The sequence below is a fragment of the Trichomycterus rosablanca genome, chromosome 2 (assembly GCF_030014385.1).
Source record: "Trichomycterus rosablanca isolate fTriRos1 chromosome 2, fTriRos1.hap1, whole genome shotgun sequence".
In the NCBI taxonomy this organism is placed as follows: domain Eukaryota; kingdom Metazoa; phylum Chordata; class Actinopteri; order Siluriformes; family Trichomycteridae; genus Trichomycterus; species Trichomycterus rosablanca.
In genome coordinates, this window is record NC_085989.1 from 36,928,957 (window position 1) to 36,941,125 (window position 12,169).

Consider the following 12,169-nt stretch of genomic DNA (forward strand, 5'->3'; position numbering starts at 1 on the left):
TTAACATGCTCTGCACGCCGACAGCCTACATTTCATTTGAAATTCAAATTTAATAAAGTGCCGAGTTTAAATCACGCCTGGTTTTATTTGCTTGATCTGACATGTGTCTTGATCGAGCCTTCGCTGTCTGACACGTTGGACTCTATGCAAGACAGAAAAAAACACTATTAAAGTGTCTGTTAAAGATAATGCATGCAATGAATGTACATTTTAGTGTTATTATGGTTGAGTGAATGTTTACACAATTTCTATATTTTGTAACAGTAATAACAGAAGATATTCACATTTTTTATTAAAATATCTAGAGCCCTATACAGTATCTGAAATTATTTTTAAAAAGACAACTGAAATGATACAGAAAAAGGATTTCAGAAAGTACCCAGATTACTTAGAACGTTTAAGTTGTTTTTATAACATTTGATATTATATTTTTAACTAAATGCCCTAAATTGTTAGAAAAATTTTATGGTTGTTGAATTATGGGTACACTTTTACTCTTTATTTTATTTTAGTCAAGTCTTGCATTTACTTACTTATCCAGCGCGACTTTTGTGACCGAACACAATCCAAGCAATTAAGGGTTAGGATCATTGCTCAGGGGCACAACAGTGGCAACTTGGTGGTAGTGGGAATTAAACTAAACACTAACCACAGTTGTCCACGCACAGACCTTTTTGTAGACATGCAGATCAGGGACCACCCTTAATGAGTCTGTCTGTCTGTCTGTCTGTCTGTCTGTCTGTCTAATCTGTCTGTCTGTCTATCTATCTATCTATCTATCTATCTATCTATCTATCTATCTATCTATCTATCTATCTATCTATCTATCAAATGGATAAGTAGCAGAACTAAACAGAATTTGTCACTTGCATTTTGCATCATAATTGCTATTGATTATAGTTCTGTTGTGGCCTAGCGGTTTAGGTACTGGACTAGTAATCCAAAGGTCGCTGGTTCAAAACCCACTACTGCCAGGTTGCCACTGTTGGGCCATTGAGCAAGGCGCTTAACCCTCAATTGCTTAGACTGTATAAACTGTCGCAGTACTGTGCGTCGCTTCGGATAAAAGCGTCTGCTAAATGCCGAAAGTGTAAATGTAGTAATTTATCTGTATATGCTTGAATACTTTGTCGGTGCGACTTTTCCCTTCATATGCATTATCATAAGGTTCCAGCATTCACTTGTGCCTCAAACATTAAAGCCCAGTGTACAGGTTGAGCTGACTTTTTACAGGATCGGAACAGATGTTCCTCTTTTAGCTCCTCTGTTCTCACAGGGATGGCGCAGGAGCCCGCGCTCCTAAATTCCCCCTAAAAACCTGTTTCGCTCTTGACGTCATAATGAACGAATTATTACGGACCGGCGGACGCGGACAAAACGGAGCGAAATTCGCGTGCTTTCAAACAATCCTGCCGAGGAGAAGAAAACAGATGCCTGCCTGGCTCTAATGTCTGTAAAAACGAAAGAGGGGGTTTTAATGTATTTTACTTCCTTCTTCTGATTTTTTTGTAATTTAATGCAATTTCTGAAAACAAATAAGCTGTTGCAGTGCGTAATCCTTTTTAAAATATCTCTCAACCACAAATAGATGCGTAATTTATTTATTTATTTTACAGTAGTATAATAGATACAATTTTGGAGTACCATACGGGGTGAAGATGACGACGATGATGATGATAGTAGTAATAGTGGTATTTCGCATAAAGTCGTCATCATTTACTCTTGCAGTCTACAGGTTGAGCTGAATAACTGTTTATTCTTTTTCATATTTTATTCTATTTTTATGTAAAGCATTTTGGGCAAAAATAATTATTGTGGGTTTTTCATTCGAGCACAAGTCAAAGTAATTACCCTTCATGTAATTAACTGCACATCATAAAGAAATTAGCGAGGGAGATGTTGCGTGAAATTTTAGGTTATAAAATATAATGCCTTGAACAAAGATGACCAGCAGGCTTGCACAGTTTATTAACCACATGAGGTGTTCTACATAATAAAATTTCGACTAATTAGCGTTTTCGAGTGCATTATAATTTGTGTCTATTTTATGCTTTCGTTGTCGTCAGCATTTTTCCTTAAAACCTTAAACACAGTTGTCAAAGCTCTCATGCAAACACATAGCAGCACACATAGCCACAGCATCCCGCAAAGCATTCTCCCCTTATAAACACTATATAGTGAAACTTGCTGACGAACGACTGTGTATGTGGGAACTTCAGACTGCTGGAGCACATTTCTGAACATGTAAATTTAAAGGGTAAATAATCCTGTGTGAATCGGCTTCCTTTGGATGAAGACAGGTCCTCAATATTACTTGCGCTTTAAGTGGAATTTAGCTACATGACTCTAAAGAGTGGATCATTTAATAATACTCATATAAATAATGAACCTACATTGAAACTAAATGGTACATTTACATTTCGTTTCTTATTTTTGTTTCATTCTAGTTACAATGTTTAGCATGACTGTGAAATCGCGTTTTGTAGATTTGAAGATTGTAAGCAGTAATATATTAAATTTTTCAGTGTTTTCTTTAAGAGGGCAGATATTTGCGCAGTTTTAGAAATTAGTGCCCGTAGTTATACCCGTAGTATATAGTTCAGGAGTTCTATAATCATGTTTAAAAAATAATTTCATTATTTCAAAAGATCAGCACTACTTTATGAACAAAACATCTCAGTAAGCAACGTTTTGTTTTTGTACGGACTAACAATTTTAAAATATGAAACAAAAAAAACTACAAAACAAACAAAAAGTGGGCAAAAAGAAAATAATAAACCTGAGTACAAATTCTGAAAAAGCTTTAAAATGGATCGATATAGCATACATTTATCTGTTATGGGCTTTTTATCTTTTAATGTTTGCCAACATAAATAAGATTTCATACTATGCATGGAGCAGTGACAACACTTTCAACGTGGTTAATAAAAAAATCAGATTTAATTTGAAATGCATCTTTGTATTTTTAAGTGATCAGAAATGACTTGTTGTCAGGTTCCACAACCAGAAGCATTTGTTTATAATATTATATATTGTACAATTTATAAACACCTGTATTTGTAGACTTCATTAGCACAGTTAGAACAGTTTAAAAAGTACGTGAAAAAGTAATTTCTTGGCAAGGTCTGAATGAAAACGCAAATTGTCACATTATGCCCAGCAAAATATTGATCGGATTGACAGTGTTTGTGCCTATTGAATCAAACATGAGCACCATATATATATATATATGGTGTGTGTGTGCGTGTGTCTGTGTGTGTGTGCGTGTATTTTTTAACATATTTTCTTTGTGGATTTTTAAAACTTTACATGGTATGTTTCATTTTCAATTAAACTCTATTTACACAGGCACAGAAGTCACATACGTTGTCATTTATAAATGTATGTTTGACCCAGCATGTTTAACCATTTAATAGTCTCACCAAGAAAATAATGTTTAAAAATTATTTCTTTGCATTTCTTAGTTTCTTGGGACAATGTATATTTTTTACTAGTGCACACAGTATTTTTTTTAATCAGCTTCTACCAAACAGTTGAGATGATCACAAAAATTATGCAACTTTCATGGATGATTTTTTTAGCTGCTAGCTTCAAGTTGACCTACAGGTTAAAAGGCCTGTTTTCCTAAAACCATCTACCAACATTTTTGAGTTTAACACGTCAACCAAGGAGTAGATACGGTCCAAACAAGATTATTTAAATACAGCTTATTTTTACCCAAGTATTTAGACTCAAAGTAAGATCAACCAAATAGGTTAAAAATGACAGTAAAAAAAAGACGTAGGCCTATGTTTTAAGCCATTTAGTCACACAAGATCAGGTGTAAATCCAGGTGAAATCCCAAGACTGCCATTAAATAAGTGCCCCTTCAAGTGAATGTAAGGTTTGACTTCTAACCATATAAAAGTCTGATTTACCCGACTTACTGCTTAGTATAGAAGTATTTCAAAGTCAGCTGCCCAACCTGTCTGTCTGAACTCAGACAAAAACAGGTTGGGCAGCTGTGTTAGCATGTGTAAGCAAGTGTAAGTGTGTGTGTGAGGAGGAGACGAAACGACAGCTTCCTGTAATTATCCTCTTGAGAGGCCTTGTTTCTCATCCCCGGAACATAATGGCGGAAGTTATTCGCTGTCTATCATCATCGGAGAGAGGGAATGATGCGTGAGGAATGAGATGAGGGGATGAAAAAAGTGTCAAGCTGACAATTCGGCTCACTGTGCAGCAAGAGGGAGTTGTCACATATCATTTTCAAAAGGGTTACCTGTCACTAGAATATGATGTATGGACAGAGACAATCTAATATGTGAAGATAAAATTTGCATTTAGAATTTTAATAAATGTGTAAGGTCATTTATTCTTTTGGGACTTTCACTTACTTTTATTTGTGAAGATAAAATCAGTTTAATGATTTTTTTTTTGGAATGCAAACAAGCATTCTTTTCCAAAAAGCACTAAAAGCAGGTCTCAATATGAACACATTTATCCAATAATTGGCAACAAGAAGACTTGATAAATAGGATCACTATATATATATATATATATATATATATATATATATATATATATATATATATATATATATATATATATAATCAGCCATAACATTAAAACCACCTCCTTGTTTCTACACTCACTGTCTATTTTATCAGCTCCACTTACCATATAGAAGCACTTTGTAGTTCTACAATTACTGACTTTAGTTCATCTATTTCTCTACATAATTTTTAGCCTGCTTTCACCCTGTTCTTCAATGGTTAGGACCCCCACAGGACCAGCACAGAGTAGGTATTATTTAGGTGGTGGATCATTCTCAGCACTGCAGTGACACTGACATGGTGGTGGTGTGTTAGTGTGTGTTGTGCTGGTATGAGTGGATCAGACACAGCAGTGCTGCTGGAGTTTTTAAATACCTTGTCCACTCACTGTCCACTCTATTAGACACTTCTACCTAGTTGGTCCACCTTGTAGATGTAAAGTCAGAGACGATCGCTCATCTATTGATGCTGTTTGAGTTGGTCATCTTCTAGACCTTCATCAGTGGTCACAGGATGCTGCCCATGGGGAGCTGTTGGCTGGATACTTTTGGTTGGTGGACTATTCTCAGTCCAGCAGTGACAGTGAGGTGTTTAAAAACTCCAGCAGTGCTGCTGTGTCTTATCCATTCATACCAGCACAACACACACTAACACACCACCACCATGTCAGTGTTACTGCAGTGCTGAGAATGATCCACCACCCAAATAATACCTACTCTGTAGTGATCCTGAAAGAGTCCTGACCATTGAAGAACAGCATGAAAGGGGGCTAACAAAGCACGCAGAAAAACAGATGAAATTACAGTCAGTAATTGTAGAACTACAAAGTGCTTCTATATGGTAAGTGGAGCTGATAAAATGCACAGTGAGTGTAGAAACAAGGAGGTGGTTTTAATGTTATGGCTGATCGGTGTATATATGACATAAAGACATTTAATTAAACTCTAGTAAAGAACAGTGAGTACTTTTATTTCTTTTATTTTGTAAGGAACACATTTAATTTAAATAATATTTGATATCTCTAATATTTTAGTATGAACAAATTATTCAGAAAGATATTTTGTATTACATTTTACCAATTATTATAAACATTGCCTGAAATTCTGAAGATAACTGAAAGAAAGTGTTGAACAATTACTCACAGACTGGCCACAATTGAAGTTAAAGTACTGTCAGGTTCATCAGAAAAAATGACAAATGATTATAGTGGTGGTAAAAGTGATGAACCCACAGTAAACAATTACAGGTTTCAATCAATCTATCCAACCAGGCAAAGGTAAATAAAACAAAGTCTTCAGGGATGGGGGTGGGGAAGGAGGTGTGTTCATTGATCCAGACCCAATGCATACAGGAGACAGAGCCTGAAGCAACTGGTACTCAAATCAATAAAACTCATCCTCTCAGTCATATCCAATTAGAGCATGTGGAGTAAATAAACGCTTCTACTATAAATCAGACACACACAAAAAACACCTTATTGATAACAGGGATGATACAACGTATTGGAATGTAAATAAGTCTGGATTCATTTGGAAATTGGATATTGTTGGAGCAGCCTGTTGATGTGTTGAAAGCTAAATGAAAGCTATTTCTAAAGCCATGTAAGAAGAAGCTATAAATCTAGCCTCAGATACAAATTATATCATTAAATCAATGTAACATTAGACATGTGCCAAACACAGCAAAGAACCAACAAAGTATACAATATGTCTGCAGTAGTTAGTGCTTTGATTAGACCCAAATGTGAAGAGTAGAGCTTAAGCAAAAATGTTTTTGGTGGCACCTCTAAGATTTGTATTGCAGTTCAATGGCTAAAGGACTGGGATTGGTACTATTTACACATTTTGTTGGCTTAACAAACCACACAATGCCCAAGCTAAGCATAGCTGGCTATGTTTTTTCTTGACTGATAATTTGCCTTTTATGCTTAACAGTTTCTCAGGGGCCTACAAACATAATTGTGATAAAAGTGTTAAATTGAAGAAATGGTTGCTATTTACAGCAATGGTTGTCAGTCAGCAGGACGTTTATGTGACATGTGCCTCTTTGCTTTTGCTCTGGAGGTAGACCATATGAAAAATGTATGTGGACACCTGAACACAAACTTGTAGGACCATTCTAAAAATTACTATTATATGGAGTTGGACCCCCCCCCCCTTCACCAACCCCCTCCACACACATGCAAACAACTTCCACTTTACTAGAAAAGCTTTACACAAAATGTGGACTGTGTTTTCAGAAATGTGTGCTTTTTCAGTCAGAAGAGCACTTGTGAGATCAGGCACTGATATTGGATGAAAAGGCCTTGCTTGCATTCAACATTCCAATTCCAATGAATTCCAAAGGTGTTCTAAGGGTGTGACTGAAACAAATAAACTCAGTAATAGTAAGAATGTCTACATACTTTTGGCCATATAGTGTACCATGCTAATGCAGCTTAGTAGTAGTTATTTTATTCATCTTTATTAACCACTTATCTAATGGTAGGACCAAAGCCTTGGAAAACTATTCGCCAGTCAGGAACACTCCCTGGACACACTGTCAGTCCATTACAGGGAATCACGTATTCAATTATTTATTTATTGACTAAAAGTATGAAATGCTAAGGCTCAAATACTTCAGTTTGTAGTAATATAATTATGATCACTGAAACATTAATGCAACTATGGTACTAACACTGTCTTTATCTAGAACAAAACTATAGATGCATTTATATAGATGAATTTATCCCAATTTCTGCCCCATTTCTCCCAATTTGGCATATCCAATTACCTGGTTGTATCCCTCGTCTACTGCTACAGACCCCTACCCCGACCAAGTAGGGCCATACCCAACACATGCCTCCTTCAACACGTGTGCAGTCACCAAATGCTTTGTTTTAACTGTACAAGACACGTTCACACAGGGATCAGCATCGCACACTCTCAGGCCCCATTGACCCACCCACCCTCAGATATTAGCCAATCATATCTGCAGCCAAACAGCTGGTAGCGGAGCTGAGATTCAAACTTGGATTCGAAATCTTAGCAGTGATGGGGTAGCATGTTTTACTGCTGTGCCACCAGAGCGTCCAACACTATAGATTTTTAAGCTAAATATTTTTTATAGATATTCTTCATGCCCAAATGTCATTGTTAAATAAAGTAACATCTGTTTTTACAGATTTACTCTGACACCTTGACAAAAATGGTATTTACTAGGCAAAATGTGTGGACATTTATTTATAAAAAAATACATCTTGGGTCTAAAGCATTAATAGTTGCTTTCTTGAGATTTGTTTTAATGACTCTCTGTTTTGGATAACAATTAGAATTTTTGTATTAAATAAAAATACCTTTCCAGGCATGTTCATGTGTCAGCTATAAGCTTGTCTTACTCAATGGCTATATTATACGTTTACATATACGACATTTAGCAGACACTTTTATCCAAACTGACTTACAGTTATGACAGACCATTCGAGCAATTGAGGGTTAACAGCCTTGCTCTGGAGCTCAACAGTGCTAACTTGACAGTAGTGGTTCTTATTAGTAGTCCAGTACCTTAACCACTGAGCTACAGCTGGAAAGCTAAGAAACCTAACTATGAACACCCATGTCCAGTATTGTGTGGTCAACACCATTAAATATGTGGAACCTGGATTTGTGGACAATGAATTTTTAAAGTCAGCGCAAGTAAGGAAAAAACCCTGCTGCTATGTCAGTCCATCAAGCTCACTCACTAATTTAATTATTTACATCTGAATGTAGTTCAAAACAGCTAATACAGCTTTTTTATGTTTTAGAGGTGGAAGAAAATCTTACCAGAGTTACCACAGAAAACCCATGTGGCCATGGAAATATGATGTCATAGATATGAACAACCTCATAAGTAGTGGCAGGGTTTAAACTTAAGTCCTCAGGACACAACCTACAGCTACTCACCTTTAAAACAAGTAAGTAAGGTATTAAAAAACCTTTATAATACCGTCTTAAAACTGTAGTGTTGAATTGAATCCGACCAGGTACAATATAATTACCAACCTGAAATGCCTTACCAAAGTTAAAGGAAAAGGTCAGTGCAGCAAGTAATCCATCTACTCTTTTCCACCCTCCTGTAAGTTTGTGTTTTTCATAATGCCACCACCTCCACACTTTATATTGACTTTCAAATGGATTTCAGAAGCATCCATTATTCATTTGCAGATCCACGCACTAGCAGACCACTCCTCCAGTGACAAATAGGTCCATCAAGCAATCTCAGTAATCACGTTGTTTCATTTGAAAAACCAGGAGCCTATTTTTTATAATTCACGTACTATGACAAATTGTTAAGAAGAGTATATTAATAATAAGTGTGATAAAATGCTGGAATGATCATGTCCGGTCTGTAATACTTCTAGTTGCCCAATAAGATAGAATAAAATATATTACAGAGGAATTATAGTTTCCAGGGACAAGGTAACAAGGCTGAAAGTACTTGTTGGTTGGTATTTAAACACACACACACACACACACACACAAGCACTCCCATCAGCGGTGTATGTGATTAATACTTCTCCATCAGATTTGGATGAAAAAGCCATGTGTGTAATTGCAGTTAAATGGCATGATGCTGTTTGTTGATGCCATGTCTGTATGTAGTCATCTGTCATCTACCCATTAATCTGCTTCCTGTCACACAGAGTGGAGATGAGCAGAAGTGATCATGATGATTACTCATACACACACATACAAACACATTAACTCAAGATGAACATTGGATCATTAAAAGATTTTAATATAAGGTGCAATATATAAAGAGAAAATCAACTCTCAAACCAAACATTAGATTCAACCTTTAATAAAAGAAATAAAACTTACACAGTTTGCCCATTTTAGGTTCAAGTTAAAAACCCTTTTATGAGGAAATTCAAACATCCCTGCAGATATGGAATAGGACAGGGTTTCTTAACACCACTCAAGTTTTAAAGACTCACTACCTAGCAGACTATAAAGGTTACCTCCCCACCCAATACACACCTGATTCCTGATTCAGCATATAAGGTTATTATTAAGCCTGTTCACGTTTCTAGGTGTATAAAATGTTCACAGATGAAAAGCAGGATAGTGCAGAAGTTGGTGTGGTGGGTTTGATCCTATAGGCTGGTCCTATAGGTTTTCTTTACCAAGTGATGAAGGTTGCCTTAAGACATACAGCTTGTTTAAAGTTGGGTTTGATGTCCAATAGAATACAAAAAATGCATGTAGGTTTAATAAGAGCAAGTAATTCTTCTGGCCATTCTGCCACACACAGACGCACACACACACACACACACACACACACACACACACACACACACACACACACAGTGTCACTTAAATAAAGGTAAGAGTATTTACAAGTGACAGATTTTGGGAAATTGGGTTTGCTCTTAGAATACAATGAGCTCTACATGGTCACATGAGAGCGATTTTTTATCTTTTAAAAAATTGTAAGCATGTTAGTGTATTCTGCCAAGCTGTATTAGTCTAGGCTGAGCCCTAACTAGACTTTCTGTACACTTCATCTTTAGTTACAGTTTCATGTCTACTTTATCACATAAAAAGTGAACCAGTCGTGACTGGTAGCGTAAGCTGCTGACAGTTTTATCTTGTTACTCACAAGACCTGGGCATTAAGTAGGTGTTACAGTTTAGTGGAGGCTTGGCTTACCTTTCTATAACTTTATCAAGCAGGGAAGAGGTTAGCTCTGCTGGCAAGGTTATAGTTTATTAACAAATTGTAGATGGTAAAAAGGTAAATTATTTTTAAAATCTAATATCTTTCTGAGTGTTTGCTTAGTAGAAAATTAATCATTAATCATCACTTTTAGACAGTTTGATAATTGTTCCTCTTTTAAGTTAGTGACCCTGAATTTATAAATTAATTGGTCTCTTTATTTTATATTAACTAGACAAAAAAAAACCAAATTTCTTGATTTCCTTTAGGTTCAGTTAGATGTAGTTTGAAGAAATGTATATTTACATTTACATTTTCATAGTTAGCAGACGCTCTTATCCAGAGCGACTTACAGAAGTGCTTCCATAGTAAAAATTACCTTACTCGAGTTTAAGTAGACAACAGTCCGAGAATATAAATCTGCTGAAACCCTGTTACAACCATTTTTTTTGCAAGAAATGAATAAGAACATTAGTAAGTACATGTCAGCTTAAGTGCTTAGTAAAGAGTTGGGTTTTGAATTGTCATTTGAAGACAGGGAAAGACTCAGATGTTTGGACAGACAAGGGAAGCTCGTTCCACCACTTGCAAGTACAGAGAAGAGCCTTTATGCTTGTCTTCCTTGAGTTATGGGTAAAAAATGTTTATATCATTTTTAATTATTATTATCTTTGTAGTTGTAGTTTTCATCTAAATTACCTGGACAGTGAAGATCAATAGCTGTGAGGAGTATTTAACAATTTATTATTAAATTATTTACAACACACACACACACACACACACACACACACACACACACACACACCTTTGTTCTAATGTATAGATGTAGAGTACCAGCACATGAGCAGTTGTATGTGTGTGTGAGAGCATGTGTGTTATTTTAGCACTGCTTTTACAAATAAACTAAAAGCCCCATGTCAACACATACAAGAAAGCTTGTTAATGCCACCAGGAATAAATATTTCTGTCTGCTGACAACACAGGGGAGTCATGGGGGAATATCTTTACCCTTTTTAGCCTCCCCCCACACAAACCCCAGACAAACATTCACATACATAAATGCTCACATATTCGCTGAGAAAGGAGTGATGGGGGATGAGAGACAGCAGATGTGAAGACATGTTAAATTACCCCTGTGATGTATGGCTTAATGAAGCTCTTGTGTTGATCGCCCTGCGCATTTATCACTGGTCTGACGAAGGGAAGCACCTCTCTTTTTCAGTTTCTCTCTCTCTTTTATCTCTCTCACTCACAGGGAACCTCTGACAAACCACCATTTAATTTAATTTTGCCTCTGATGGGCAGTGCAAACAGCTCACATGGTCCGATTTTCAATAAACGCTGAGCAAAAGCTGTGATTAAGCTACAATCGCACACACACACACACACACACACACACACACACACTCACTCACTCACTCACACACACACACACACACACACACACACACACACACACATGCACCCAATACACTCAAGCTTTTATCAATCAGTAGTGTAGTATTTCAGTCCTGACATTTCATAAAACCATTTTGTTTATGTAACAGAATAGCTATGTGATAATGAACACATTTTTAAATCCATACTTTTCTATTCAGTTTCTCTACATGCCCCCTTTTTTTCTTTGCTCCCTTCAGCAGATCACTTAACCCCTACCCTGTCCAAACCCAATTTGTGCTTGTTGATAGGGATGCCTGTATTTGTTGGGACTATTGTGATACAAGGCCCCTGATTGAGATGATCTCCTTATGATTGCACCTATGATTGTGAGCCCTGACCTGTAATTCCCTGCAGTCCACGTTGATTTAGTCTGAATAAGAAAGAGACAGCTCTTTCTCTCTCAGATATACAAGGGTTTACTAGCTGTGGCACACTATGCTGGGATTTGAAAAGATCTGAGGAGCAGAGGGGATAGGGTGACTTTAGATTTACACAGTTAATGTCATGTGTATATAT